Source organism: Bubalus kerabau, chromosome 2 (assembly GCF_029407905.1).
Source record: "Bubalus kerabau isolate K-KA32 ecotype Philippines breed swamp buffalo chromosome 2, PCC_UOA_SB_1v2, whole genome shotgun sequence".
NCBI classification, from domain to species: domain Eukaryota; kingdom Metazoa; phylum Chordata; class Mammalia; order Artiodactyla; family Bovidae; genus Bubalus; species Bubalus kerabau.
In genome coordinates this window covers 139,340,590-139,352,727 of record NC_073625.1, presented here as the reverse complement: position 1 = coordinate 139,352,727, position 12,138 = coordinate 139,340,590, and the positions used below count along the sequence as shown (strand labels likewise).

Below are 12,138 nucleotides of genomic sequence, written 5' to 3'. Positions count from 1 at the left end.
AGAGCAGGTTATTCTGGGACATTCCATTTTCTTATCTTTAAAATAAGGCTATTGATACCTACTTCATAGGGTTTTGTGAAAGGAAATCCTGAAATAAGGCACATCAAATGCCTATCGTAATGCCTGACTCAAAGTATACACTCAAATATTATGAGCGCAGTAGACTAAATTAAAAGATGGCCTCAAAGATTCCCTCCTCTCAGGTAACCACCTCCCCTTGAATGTGCCCCAAAACATGATGGAGTTATCACTTGTATTGTAAGGTTCCTAATCATGGACATCCACAGTAGTCTAGTGGTAAAGAATCTGCCAGCCAATGTAGGGGACACAGGTTTGAATCCTGGTCTCAGAAGGTTCTACGAGCTGTGGGCAACTGAGGCCCTGCACCACAACTAGTGAAAGCTGCACGGTCTACAGCCTGCAAGCCACAGCAAGAAAAGCCACTGCAGTGAGAAGCCTGAGCACTGCACCTAAAGAGTAGCCCCACTCACTGCAACTGGAGAGAGCACAAGTGCAGCGATGATGACCAGCACAGCAAAAAAAATAAAAAATAAAAAAAATAAAAAACCAGTTCCTAATCCAGTTGACTGTAAGTTAACCAAAGAGAGAGAGATTATCCTTAGTAGGCCAGGCACAATCAGGTGAATCCTTTAAAGTTAGGAGGATTCTCCTGCTGGCTTCAAAGACTAAGCAAACTGCTGTTTTATGAGGGGAGGTGACCATGTTCAAGAACCTGAGGGCAAGATCTAATCTGAGGTTGGTCCTCAGCTGAAAACCAGCCAGAAAATGGGGACCTCTCAGAACTTCAGGGACATAAATTCTACCAATAACCGGTGAGACTAGACGAGGACCTCAAACCTCAGGTGAGACTATAGCCCTGGCTGTTATCTTGATTTCTTAATGATGAGATCTTGACCAGATGACCCAGTAAACCATAATCAGATTCCTGACTCATGGAAATAGTAAGATAATAGATCTGTGTTGTTTTGAGCCACTAAATTTATGTCAATTTGTTATGCAACTATAGAAAAAAAGTTGTTGTTGTGATATCATTATGATTAATATAGTTAAAATCGTTTAACTATATTCCTGTTTCTGAATCTAGGCTCACCTCAACATTCTGATAATGTTGGCATCTGCTATGGCTTATTTATGAGCAGAGAGTGCTGATCAAGCTAACAACTACAGAATATATTTGATATTTACATTTCAAGTTAATTTATTAGTAACACCTGGGATGTCACACTTGTAGTAAGAAATAATTGAACTGATAATCACTCCACTTTTTACACTTTTTTACATCCAGTCAGTGTAATCCCACTTATATACTGGTTAAAGTCTGAGGGTCACCAAGGAGGACTGGTTTTAATCTTTGTGGTAGATGCTCAACAAATATCCCACTTATTATTTTAAAGGATTGTTCTAAAGGATCATATTTTCTATTCAATTAAGTGTGATTGAAATGACACTAATCACTTTCTGACTGAGGCAGTAAAAAGCCTAAGCTTCCCAAGTGGTGTTCATGGTAAAGAACCCACCTGCCAATGCAGGAGACATAAGAAATACAGGTTTGATCTCTAGGTTGGGAAAATGAGCTGGAGAACATCATGGCAACCTACTCCAGTATTCTTGCCAGGAGAATCCCATGGAGAGAGGAGCCTGGTGGGCTACAGTCCATAGTGTTGCAAAGAGTTGGACACAATTGAAGAGACTTAGCATGCACGCAACAAAAACCCCATGAGCAACCTCCATAGGAGGAGACCACGTGTGCCAGATGATACAGGTACAAGATGGTGAAGCCACTATCAGCCTATGTCCCTGATAACTAAGTGGAACAAAGCTCCATATCAATCCTCACTGAACAGGCAGCACTAAAGAGAAACGAATTTTTGTTACTTGAGTATCTAAGTTCTCATACTTTGTCACAATAGCAAAACCTAGACTATACTAACAGATTAATAAGAAGAAATCAATTAGGAAGGGTCACTCATTTTAAGTTTTCTTTCTTTCTCTGCCCTGTATATCTCTCTTCTCTTCTTTATCTAATGTGGATGGTTTAATAATATTAAGACACATAGGACTTCCTGTTTGACTGACTCTTTTTGCACTAATAGGTAAATGGCAAACCACTCCAGTGTTCTTGCCTGGAGAATCCCAGAGACAGAGGAGCCTGGTAGGAGTCCGTCTATGAGGTCGCATAGAGTCAGACACGGCTGAATCGACTTAGCAGCAGCAGCAGGTAAATAACAGGCTAAGTTTGATCCTTCAGAATCATGCATCTCCCATGATAATATGGTTAAAGCCATAACAAACAAAAAACTATCAGTTTGACTATCATATTTCATGTGTAAAAACTAAGGTTTGGCAGCAGCAACTATATTAGCAAACGATGATTGGAAAAGATTAGAAGATTTAGGGATCCTGGCTGTCTTTTCTTTAGAAATGACAACCAGAAGCTATCCTTATTTTGTTCATGATTTTTAAAGGCAGTCTTCTAAATGTTTCACCATTAAGTACGACATGAGCTATTGGTCAAAGTAGATATTGTTTATGATTTTAAGTAAGCATTTTTCTCTCTGAGTTTCCTTAGAGATATTCTCAGGAAATAACTTTTTTGGATTTGATGGAGATGACCATAAGACTTCTCTCACTTGACAGTTTGAAGTGATAAATTTATTAGTAGATTTTCTAAGTTTAAATCATCCATATTCCTAAAATAAATTCTACTAGGCCATGATAGATTATACTTTTTAATGTAGAGTTGAATTCTATATGCTAATATTTTGTTTATAATTCATACATATATATTTCTCAATGATATTGACCTAGAGCTTGTGTTATTATTTGTCAAGTTTGGGTATCAAGGTTTTACAATTTCAAAAATAAATTTAAATAGTTTTCTCCTTTTTTAAAACATCCGTAACATATTATATGGTATAAGCATCATATGTCTTTTGAAGTTTTAAATAACTGACCAATAAGCCATTTTACTCCGAATCTATGCTAAAATAATTATTTTATATTATAAATTTCCCTGTATTTTTCTAATTACATTTTTATAATACTCCTGATTCAAACTGGCAATGTATATTTTTCCAGAAAATTATCCTTTCATTATGATTTTCAAATGTATTAAATCTTTTATTCTTTTACTGTCTTTCTTAATTTTAATTTTATTGATTTTTTTCTTAACTTGAATTGTTAACTCACCTTAGTAGTTACTTAATCTATCAAGTCAAATTTAAAACATAAAAACTATTGCATCTGTGGTAATACAGGAAATGCCTCATATTGTATGAGCTTGATTTGTAAAAGTATCTGTTGATAACATTTCTAAACTTTCTGCCCAAGACTCCTGGTAATGGCAAGATGATACCTTAAACTATTAAATACCATTAAGTGATAATAACACATTATAATTTCACATAATTTACACGGAAATTATCTCTGGATTATTTCCTAACAAGTGGAACACCAAAAACCATGCAAATTATAATCAAAATATGAAGGAGAGTTCAAGGAACATATTCTGCTTATTGCCAAAGGAATATTATCCTGAGAATGAAATGGAACAGATGTACAGACAGTGGTCCCCAACCTTTTAGGCACCAGGGACTGATTTCTTGGAAGACAATTTTCCCCCAGATGAGTTGTGGGGGAATGATTTGGGGATGATTCAAGTGCGTTACATTTATTGTGCACTTTATTTTTAATCTAATGCCATTGCTGATCTGACAAAAGATTAAAAAGAAACATGGCTTTAAATCAAAGTGTTCATTTTATAACTTATTTTTCAAAACACATCTAGAGCATAAAGCAAGATCAACATGCACCATATAGTTATAAAGCCAATGAAAATACAATGCTTTATAGTAATACAATGCAAAGAGTAAAATGAGAAACTCTTGCTAATCTAATTAATGTTTAACATAAATGGACTGGCAATTCAGATGCATAAAATAAATAATCTATTTTTCTCAGGACAGATATTCATAAGACTTCAGTCTTCTAAAATGTCTGGCAGTGTCATTTATGGAATATTACCCTTGGAATATATTAAATTAATAATTTGTAACTTGATTAAAAATGAACTTCTTGATCTCATTCCATTCTTTTCAGTATCAGAAAGAGAGAGAGAGACCTGTGGGCATCCAATTTGTTTTCATGGAACCAAAGGATTATGAAAACTCAAATAGATCATGCAAGCTATTTTTTGATATTAGGTACAGTTCAGTTCAGTTCAGTTCAGTTGCTCAGTCGTGTCCGACTCTTTGCGACCCCATGAATCGTAGCATGCCAGGCCTCCCTGTCCATCACCAACTCCCGGAGTTCACCCAGACTCACATCCATCAAGTCAGTGATGCCATCCAGCCATCTCATTCTCTGTCGTCCCCTTCTCCGCCTGTCCCCAATCCCTCCCAGCATCAGAGTCTTTTCCAATGAGTCAACACTTCGCATAAGTTGGCCAAAGTACTAGAGTTTCAGCTTTAGCATCATTCCTTCCAAAGAAATCCCAGGGCTGATCTCCTTCAGAATAGACTGCTTTGATCTCCTTGCAGTCCAAGGGACTCTCAAGAGTCTTCTCCAACACCACAGTTCAAAAGCATCAATTCTTCGGCACTCAGCCTTCTTCACTGTCCAACTCTCACATCCATACATGACCCCAGGAAAAACCATAGCCTTGACTAGACGGACCTTTGTTGGCAAAGTAATGTCTCTGCTTCTCAATATGCTGTCTAGGTTGGTCATAACTTTCCTTCCAAGGAGTAAGCGTCTTTTAATTTCATGGCTGCAATCACCATCTGCAGTGATTTTGGAGACCCAAAAAATAAAGTCTGACACTGTTTCCAACTGTTTCCCCATCTATTTGCCATGAAGTTATGAGAACAGATGCCATGATCTTTGTTTTCTGAATGTTGAGCTTTAAGCCAGCTTTTTCACTCTCCTCCCTCACTTTCATCAAGAGGCTTTTGAGTTCCTCTTCACTTTCTGCCATACGGGTGGTGTCATCTGCATATCTAAGGTTATTGATATTTCTCCTGGCAATCTTTATTCCAGCTTGTGCTTCTTCCAGCCCAGCGTTTCTCATGATGTACTCTGCATATAAGTTAAATAACCAGGGTGACAATATAGAGCCTTGACGTATCCCTTTTCCTATTTGGAACCAGTCTGTTGTTCCATGTCCAGTTCTAACTGTTGCTTCCTGACCTGCATATAAATTTCTGGTAACTTCTAAGAATACATTGGACAAACTAAAATATACAGAGAAAGAAAAGTGAAGTTGCTCAGTCATGTCCGACTCTTTGCGATCCCATGGACTGTAGCCTATCAGGCTCCTCCATCCATGGGATTTTCCAGGCAAGAGTGCTGGAGTGGATTGCCATTTCCTTCTCCAGGGGATCTTCCTGACCCAGGAATTGAACCCGGGTCTCTGGTATTGCAGGCAGACGCTTTACCGTCTGAGCCAACAGGGAAGCTAAATATACAGAGATACCTCAGCAAAGGCCTAGACTGTACACTTTCAAGTTAAAATATATTCAAGAGTTACTGGAAGATTGACACAGTAAAGTAGAAATTATGATATTTGATGTAAAAGTCATGTCAGTTCAGTTCTGTTCAGTCACTCAGTCATGTCCAACTCTTTGTGACCCTATGGACTTCAGCAGGCCGGGCTTCCCTGTCCATCACCAATTCCTGGAGATTGCTCAAACTCATGTCCATTGAGACAGTGATGCCATCCGACCATCTCATCCTGTGTCGCCCCCTTCTCCTCCTGCCTACAATATGTCCCAGCATCAGGGTCTTTTCCAATGAGTCAGTTCTTCACATCAGGTGGCCAAAATATTGGAGTTTCAGCTTCAACATCAGTCCTTCCAATGAATGTTCAGGACTGATCTCCTTTAGGATGGACTGGTTGGATCTCCTTGCTGTCCAAGGGACTCTCAAGAGTCTTCTCTAAAACCACAGTTCAAAAGCATCAACTTTTTGGTGCTCAGCTTTCTTAATAGTCCAGCTCTCATATCCATACATGACTACGGGAAAAACCATAGCTTTGACTAGATAGATTTTTGTTGGCAAAGTAATGTCTCTGCTTTTTAATATGCTGTATAGGTTGGTCATAGTTTTTCTTTGAAGGAGCAAGCATCTTTTAATTTCACGGCTGCAGTCACCATCTGCAGTGATTTTGGAGTCCAAGAAAATAAAATAAAGTCTCTCACTGTTTCCATTGTTTGCCCATCTATTTGCCATGAAGTGATGCGACCGGATGCAATGATCTTAGTTTTCTGAATGTTGAGTTTTAAGCCAACTTTTTCACTCTCCTTTTTCATTTTCATCAAGAGGCTTTTTAGTTCTTCCTTGCTTTCTGCCATAAGGGTGGTGTCATCTGTATATCTGAGGTTATTGATATTTCTCCCAGCAAACTTGATTCCAGTTTGTGCTTCATCCAGCCCAGCATTTCATATGATGTACTCTGTATACAAGTTAAAAAAGCAGGGTGACAGCTCATACAGCCTTGACGTACTCCTTTTCCAATTTGGAACCAGTCTGTTGTTCCATGTCCAGTTCTAAGTGTTGCTTCTTGACCTGCATACAGATTTCTCAGGAGGCATACATAGATACAGATGTACTCTCAGTGAAGAAAGAATTTGAAATGGAAAAGAAAAGTGTGTTTTGTGCACCTACAGCTTGAACAGATGTTTGGGAATAATCAGAAGTTTGGTCACTGATCACTATGAGGCTGGATAAAAAGTGGCATACATTTTAAATAAATGAGAATTTGTATACCAAGATAGAGGAGTAGAAATTTGTAAGTGACTCTGACGTGCACGATGAATTAGGGAAATGACTGGGTACAGAGAATCCAGATAGAAATCTATTGTAATAGTCTTGGAAAAAAGAGAGAGAGAGAGCCCTTGTCAATCCATCTCATCAAATATCTATTGAACAATGTACCAAGCACTCTTATAGCTGTTCAGGTTAAAACTGTGAACAAAATAGTCTAATGTTCTTACCCTCTTGTGAATCAATTCAGGGCAAAAGCAATGGGAAAGAAGACAATGACAGCAAGAGATATTGGAAAGACTGAGTTGACAGGATCTTCTTAATATTGATGGTCAAGAAAGGAAGAATTCCAAGAAAATTCTATGCTTAAAACTCAACATTCAGAAAACTAAGATCATGGTATCTGGTCCCATCACTTCATGGCAAATAGATGGGGAAGCAATGGAAACAGTGACAGACTTTATTTTTTTGGGCTCCAAAATCACTGCAGATGGTGACTTCAGCCATGAAATTAAAAGATGTTTGCTCCTTGGAAGAAGAGCTATGACCAACCTAGACAGCATATTAAAAAGCAGAGGCATTACTTTGCCAACAAGTAGGTCTGTCTAGTCAAAGCTATGGTTTTTCCAGTAGTCATGTATGGATGTGAGAGCTGGACCATAAAGAAAGCTGAGTGCCAAATAATTGATGCTTTTGAACTGTGGTGTTGGAGAAGACTCTGGGAAGTTCCTTGGACTTCAAGGAGATCCAACCAGTCAATCCTAAAGGAAATCAGTTCTGAATATTCATTGGAAGGACTGATGCTGAAACTCTAATACTTTGGCCACCTGATGTGAAGAAGTGACTCATTTGAAAAGCCCCTGATGCTGGGAAAGGTTGAGGGCAGGAGGAGAAGGGGACGACAGAGGATGAGATTGCTGGATGGCATCACAGACTTGATAGACATGAGTTTGAGTGAACTCCAGGAGTTGGTGATGGACAGGGAAGCCTGGCATGCTGTAGTCCATGGAGTCGCAAAGAGTCGGACATGACTGAGCGACTGAACTGAACTGAAACCTAAATAACAAATTAAATAGAAAGACCATTGATAAAGAGTCAGAAACCTATTCAGCATATGTTGAATCCTTCCCAGTGCCAAGCACAAGGGACATAAAGATGAACAGGAAGGAGCACCATTCTGGATATGTGACTGCTATGATGAGACTGGCAGTTCTGGACAAGCTAAAGTTCTGATTCAGGAAAGATATCCTTGTGAAATATTCACCAAAACTTTTGAAGAGTTGGTTTTAAAATTCAAGGGAGCAGTTAAGCAAAATCTGATTAGGAAGTGATTTTTCTAGTTATCATAAATGAAATCACTGAGAGAAAAATAATAGAAGAAGAGGCAATAGCCAGAGACAAAAACTAGAACACTGATATTTATATGTATACATTAAGAGGAAACAAAGAAGACTAAGTTAGAATGGTGATAGAGATGAATATAAAATCATAGTGAAGGAAAAATGCTGGAATATTATGAAAGTGATATTAATCTATATGAAAGAATCCAAAAGTAATCGATAACAAAATGGGCAGAGACTGAATAGAAAGAGACTAGAAGATAAATAAATGTTTCCATTCATGAGAGGAAAAGCCAGAATACAAGGGATTGTTTGTTAAAGATCAGAAATGGAGAAATTTCATGTAAACTACTCTTTTAAGAAAACTTGGGGGACTTCCCTGGTGATCCAGAGGTTAAGACATTGCATTCCAGCGAAGAGAGTGCAGGTTCAATCCCTGTTTGAGGAGCCAAGATCCCACATATCTCATGGCCAAAAAATCCAAATATAAAACAGAAGCAATATTGTAACAAATTTTCAATAAAGGCTTTAAGAATGGTCCATATTAAAAAAAAAAGAGAAAAACTTGGTTGTAGATGAGTAGTCTACAGATGTGGTGCTAGTCTTCTGAGGGAAAATTTATTAACAGAGACTTGAGTATGTTTATAAGCTGAAGGCAGAATGTGCCACCCCAAAATATGTCCTTTTGGCTTATGGATTATTTTGAACTGATTATTTTGAAAAAGTGCAGACACAAAAGAAGTTCTGAAAATAGTAATCTTTTCTCTTTTGTAAGGGAAATTTACATTAGAAAAGGGGCCTTACTGCTGCTACTGCTAAGTCGCTTCAGTCATGTCCAACTCTGTGCCATCCCATAGACGGCAGCCCATTAGGCTCCTCCATCCCTGGGATTCTCCAGGCAAGAGCACTGGAGTGGGTTGCCATTTCCTTCTCCAATGCATGAAAGTGAAAAGTGAAAGTGAAGTCGCTCAGTCATGTCTGACTCTTAGCGACCCCATGGACTGCAGCCTACCAGGCTCCTCAGTCCATGGGATTTTCCAGGCAAGAGTACTGGAGTGGGGTGCCATTGCCTTCTCCAGAAAAGGGGCTTTACTAGGGTTTAAAATTGTGCTTATCTTCCTGTTAATCTGTTTTTTTTATTATATGGGGGTTTCAGCCAATAATCTAGAAGAGTAGAGGGAAAATTATTTTCTCTCCACTACAAAACTAAACAGAAAAAAGTAGTAGACAAATTGAAGAACCAAAAGCAAGAGAGTGATGAGACATGGTCATTTGGAATCTGGACCATACTGAAAGGTATTAGCATTAATATGATAAGGCATTTCTTTTGTCAAGCAACAGGGGATGCTGTATGAATATATTAATACTTTGAGTTGCAGAGAAGAAAGCACAGGGAGTTTATGTATGAGAGCTTAGGTTTTACTCCATAAAGGAGGTGGAAGATTGTATGCCATTTCTTTAGGTGATAAGGGTAATGAGAAAGGTGATGAAGGTTATGGAAATTTTTAAAATTACCACCTTTACCTTCCAACAATTTAGCAAAATTCAAGACCCTAGAATTTAAACCAAGAAGGAAAAGAAGAAGCTGTATAGAAAAGAAAGGACATGTGCCTAAGGAGATACTGAAGAAAGATCAGAACTTGAAGAAAAAAATCTGCCTTTCAAATTCATTGAGGGGTGACTCGGAAAAAATGTGAATTAGAAAAGAAAGAAGGAAAGAAAAAGAAAATTATTTCCTGGGAAAAAAGTCATTTGGAAATGCAATGGTTAAGAAAAAAAATACCCTGATTTATGCTTCATTCTCTATGTACAACCATATCTATGTATGGTTTCTGTCTATATATGGTTTCTATCTATAACCATACTAGCCAAATCATGCTCTAGAATTCTCTTTGATAATAATCATGTATTATCATCACATATATTTGAAATTAATAGATTTTAGTAACTATACTTGGTTTAGATATCAAATGGAACTCTGCTATTAAAAAGGTAAGGTTTTGGTTTTTTTTAACTTTACAATATTGTATTGGTTTTGCCATATATCAAAATGAATCCACCACAGGTATACATGTGTTCCCCATCCTGAACCCTCCTCCCTCCCCATACCATCCCTCTGGGTCGTCCCAGTGCACCAGCCCCAAGCATCCAGTATCGTGCATCGAACCTGGACTGGCGACTCGTTTCATATATGATATTATACATGTTTCAATGCCATTCTCCCAAATCATCCCACCCTCTCCCTCTCCCACAGAGTCCAAAAGACTGTTCTATACATCACTGTCTCTTTTGCTGTCTCGTACACAGGGTTATTGTTACCATCTTTCTAAATTCCATATATATGCATTAGTATACTGTATTGGTGTTTTTCTTTCTGGCTTACTTCACTCTGTATAATAGGCTCCAGGTTTTTAATCTAATAGTAGAATTAGCAGGCATGAAAATTTGATAAATTAATCTTATACTGGTTTCTGTGAATGGGTAAGTAAAAGTGAAGTTGGATATTCATATTCATTTATTACCACAATTATTGTTACTAATGGCAATTAAAAAGATTTATTTGCATTTTACCAGGTCCTAAAAAGAGTATCTGAAGTTGTATCTACTACCTTGTTTTATTAAAAAGTGGCATAAGGGCTTCCTTGGTGTCAGTGTTAAAGAATCTGCCTGCCGGTACAGGAGACATGGGTTCGATCTTTGATCCAGGAAGATCCCACTTGCTGCAGAGCAACGAAGCCCAATGCCACAGCAATTGAGCCTATGCTCTAGAGCCCAGGAATTGCAACTACTGAGCCCACGTGCCAAAACTACTGAAACCTGAGTGCCCTAGAGCCCATGTTCTGAAACCAGAGAAGCCACTGCAATGAGAAGCCTGCACACCACAGCTAGAGAGTAGCCCTGGCTCACCGCAACAAAAGCAAGCCCAGGAGCAGCAACAAACACCAATACAGCCTAAATAAATAAAATTATTTTAAAGGAAATGGCAACCCACTCCAGTGTTCTTGCCTGAAGAATTCCACGCACAGAGGAACCTGGCAGGCTGTAGTCAATGGAGTCCAAAGAGTTGGGATCGACTGAGCAACTAACACTCTCACTTTCAAAAAAGTGGCATATTCTTCAGGAAAATTTACTTCATTCCTGATTGCAAATGTCTTAGTTGCAATGTACACATTTCTTGTTTAAAATGTTTAATACTTTGCAGAACAAACAGGGTTTAATTTAATTATGGAGTGAAAGCCCTTGAAAATAAATATGAATAAAATTTAAATCACTAGAGTTAAATTTTAAAAGACAAAACAATCCTATATTCAGAGTAGCTCTAAAAAATTGTCCTAAAAAACAGCATTCTTTTTTAATGTGTCTCTCATTATGATGCTATTTTTTATATTTTATTTCTCATTTCTATTCATAAATCAAGATTTTGGCTCTGTATTCAGGCTTTAACTGATGATCCCAAAATACAAGCTCTATTTCAGCATGAGTGTGGAGTCTGCAGGGTTCCCTGGTGGTTCAGATGGTAAAGAATCCACGTACTATCAGGAGACCTGGGTTCAGTCCCTGTGTTGGGAAGATCCCTTGCAGATGTGAATGGCAACCCACTCCAATATTCTTGCCTGGAGAATTGCATGGACAGAGGAGACTGGTGGACTTGAATCAATGGGGTCACAAAGAGTTGGACATTACTGAGTAACTAACATACACACATGGAGTCTGCAACACTTTTTTCATGCTTTGTTCCATGATCATTATTATGTATGAATAAAAGGAAAATGCAGTCAATATTCTTGATTTTGTTGTTCAGTAGTTCATGTCTGACTCTTTTTGACCCCACGGACTGCAGCACACCAGGATTCCCTGTCCTTCACTACCTCCCAGAGTTTGCTCAAACTGAACCCAGGGATCGAGCCCATGGCTTCTGGGGCTCCTACATTGGCAGACAGGTTCTTTACCGTTAGCACCACCTGGGAAGCTAAATATTCATGATACTTAATCTCAATAAAGAATGCCTTAAATT

The 12,138-nt window shown here is 38.3% G+C and overlaps 1 long non-coding RNA gene across 1 annotated transcript; it reads left to right on the top strand.

Moving 5' to 3' along the window:
• Nucleotides 1-689: 689 nt before the first annotated feature.
• Nucleotides 690-11,290, top strand: LOC129644921 (uncharacterized). The gene is made up of 3 exons (XR_008711057.1): nucleotides 690-863; nucleotides 2,115-2,239; nucleotides 10,698-11,290. It is a non-coding gene; the product is annotated as an uncharacterized LOC129644921 (long non-coding RNA).
• The last annotated feature ends 848 nt before the right edge of the window (nucleotides 11,291-12,138 follow it).